The sequence below is a fragment of the Megalobrama amblycephala genome, linkage group LG14 (genome assembly GCF_018812025.1).
Source record: "Megalobrama amblycephala isolate DHTTF-2021 linkage group LG14, ASM1881202v1, whole genome shotgun sequence".
NCBI classification, from domain to species: Eukaryota; Metazoa; Chordata; class Actinopteri; order Cypriniformes; family Xenocyprididae; genus Megalobrama; species Megalobrama amblycephala.
Window position 1 is genome coordinate 37,876,842 of NC_063057.1, and position 3,408 is coordinate 37,880,249.

Consider the following 3,408-nt stretch of genomic DNA (forward strand, 5'->3'; position numbering starts at 1 on the left):
TATGCTTTTCTTTTTAATTTATAAGAGTTTAAATTTATTGAATCATGCTCGAGAGAGTCGCACCATTGGAGAATTTTGATATTTGGCTTAAAAATTAAAAACATCTAATAAAAAAAGCAGTATTTTTAACAACAGGTCCAAGTAAAACAAAAATTAACCATTTACTGCACTTTAAAATGTCAATACTAATTATATTCATTTTTGTCATGTGTAATAGTGAAAATGCCACGTCAACAACCCATATATATATATATATATATATATATATATATAATATAATATAATATGAGATTAAACATCTTACCTGCTTCTTCTTTTCTAGTGAAATGTGCATTGGAGAACCTGACTCATCCAGTTCATCGTTTTCTTCCCCGAGAATAAAGGCATTGTTTATGAAGGATTTGAAATCTCCACTGAAGTTTTTCCACTTCAGGCCACTTCAAATTAACATTTTCTAATCATCAAAGAATCCTGAAAAAAGTATCACCATTTCCACAAAAATGTTAAGCAGCACAACCATTTTCAACATTGATAATAATTAGAAATTTTGCATGAGCACCAAATCAGCATATTAAATGATTCTGCTAAATTTAAATTATTATTTAAATTCTTTATATACCTGTTTATCCTTTAACTGATCTACATTACAGATGAGATTTCAATCAGGATTCAGGAGCTTATTAGTCTGGAGGTTGGAGATGTTTACTGCACATATTTTTTTTTTTTTTCTCAACAGGAGCTGTAAGGAATAACCAGTCCTCTACCAGTGCAGCAGATTCTTGCCTTTGACTGTGGCGATGACCAGAAGGAATGTGCCAAAGCCAAAGAGGCCTTAACTGAGGTAAATTTCAGATAGAAGCAGCCTAGTGGCGGGTTGTGTTTCATCACCATACCATTACAATAAGCAATAGTAGCTGACTTCATAAAGAAAAAAGGGACAGTTGAGTTTATATTGTCACATGTTAGTGTATGCCAAGCCCAGTTGCAGCACATTTATTTATATAATACTGAACAGTATTATCTCTACATTTAGAGATTATTTTCTGTGGACTGGGCTTGTCTTATTTTTTTTAGAAAACATTATACGAAAAGCATTATATTATTATTTTGAAGACACTTCATATTTAGTTCAAATTGTACATGAGAAAAGCATAAGGAGAAATTTACAGATTTTTTACTTGGATACAACAGTGAAAAATGTGTATAGGAGAACAGACTTTTATCACAATTATACATACATGAGTGATTTTTTTTTATTCTGGTAATTTTAAAGGATAAGTTCACTTTAAAATTAAATTTTCCTGATAATTTACTCACTACCATGTCATCCAAGATGTTCATGTCTTTCTTTCTTCAGTCGAAAAGAAATTAAGGTTTTTGATGAAAACATTCCAGGATTATTCTCCTTATAGTGGACTTCCAGTGGTTCCAGACAGACTTTATGTCCTACGCCTTCCCTATTCAACTTACAGAAAAGAACGGAATTGGCGCCGCGTTCGTTCCGTAAGTAGAATAGGGAAGGTGTAGGACATACAGCGTAAGCTTTTTAAAGAATAAGGAAAGCGGAAGCACGTACAAGATGATCATTTGTGTTTATAAAGCATATACAGTTGTATTAATTTTTTTTTTTTTTTTTTTTTTTCCGAAAATGACAATTGTTTCGCTAGATAAGACCCTTATTCCTCGTCTGGTATCGTTTAAAGCTCTTTGAAGCTGCACTGAGACTGTAATTATGACCTTCAACCGTTTGGAGGACATTGAAGTCCACTATAAGGAGAAAAATCCTGGAATGTTTTCATCAAAAACCTTAATTTCTTTTCGACTGAAGATAGAAGGACATGAACATCTTGGATGATGTGGGGGTGAGTAAATTATCAGTAAAATTTTACTTGAAAGTGGACTAATCCTTTAATTTGCAGCAGTTGTTTAAAGTTGGTGTTCATTTGTGTGACGTAAATAAGTGTCAACAAAATTTCAGCCAAAGCAGAGTGATCAGACCAATAGCACTAGATTGCTTTGGTGTGCTTTAACATAGATTGAGAAGGGGAAATTGAAAGACAAAGTACACAGCCTGTCTGATGTGTCAAAGGCTATGTTCACACTGTCAGTCTAAATACAATTATTGGTGTATCCGATTGGAATCTGATCATGGCATGAGAAAGTGACATAAATCACGCAAAATCTGATCAGATCGGTCAAACTGAAATTGATTTCCAGAAATGACATGTGAATATGATTTCAAACCACATGTGAATGTAGCTCAAAGCAGATTAGTAAAAATTACATGTAATTTCGTGTAATTTTGTTTTGTGGTTCACACTTTATGATCACATTCCAATCGGATATGCACAAAAATCGGATTTGGACTGACAGTCTGAATGAGGCTAACATCTCCACCAACATCAGGGATGACTACACACAGCAATAGTAGAGGCTCATATAGACAAGCCTCACAACCGTCAGATTCTTGATTTACTGGGACAATTACAAGAATAACAGCTTTCTTCTTTTTTTTTTTTTTTCTGCAGATGCCTCATGGGAATTAAACGGCACATATGAAGTGGTTTGTAATACCATGGTTTTCCGACCTGTCCCGATTGGTTCTTGATGTGTTTATGGTTCATTATATGAAATTATTTTTTGTATGTTTATTTTTTCCCCATTTCTTCTATTTTTTTTTTTTTCTTCTTTACTTATACATTAAGAAAGGTCGTGAGATTGTTTAACTGTTTGTGTATCAATGTTTTAAAGTATAGTTCACCGGAAAATGAGAATTTGCTGTTAATTTACTCACCCTCAAGCCATCCATGATGTAGGTGACATTTTTTTTCTTCAGTTGAACAGTAAAGATTTTTAGCGTGGTCCTTGGTGATTCGTATAATGCAAGTCAATGGCTACCGTCACTTTGAGAGTCATTAAAACATATTACAGGCAAAACAAAGTTAATACCTGTGACTGATGCTGACGTTACATTGAGGTCTTATAAAGCGAAACGGACCAATCTTTTTGCTTCATAAGACCTCAATGAATCATCCGGAGCCACAGGTATTCATTTTGTTTTGCCTGTATGTTTTTTTTTGACTCTCAAACTGTAGCCATTGACTTTTATATTATACTTTTATATTATACAAATCACCAAGGACCACATTTTCAGCTAAAAATCTTCTTTACTTCTTTACAAGTCTAATACTTTAATATATCTCCGATTGTATTCATCAGAAAGTCATATACACCTAGAATGGCTTGAGGGTGAGTAAAGCTTGGGGTAATTTTCATTGAAAGTGAACTAATCCTTTAAAGGGATAGTTCACCCAAAAATGAAAATTAATTACTCATCTCATTTTGTTCCAAACTCGTAAGACTTTCTTTCATCTTTGGAACTCAAATGAAGATCTTTTTGATGAAATC

At 33.2% G+C, this 3,408-nt stretch overlaps 1 long non-coding RNA gene across 1 annotated transcript; it reads left to right on the forward strand.

The window, feature by feature from the left end:
• The first annotated feature begins 309 nt into the window (after positions 1–309).
• LOC125244948 lies at positions 310–2,967 on the forward strand. Its single transcript, XR_007179405.1, has 2 exons — positions 310–841; positions 2,529–2,967. It is a non-coding gene; the product is annotated as an uncharacterized LOC125244948 (long non-coding RNA).
• The last annotated feature ends 441 nt before the right edge of the window (positions 2,968–3,408 follow it).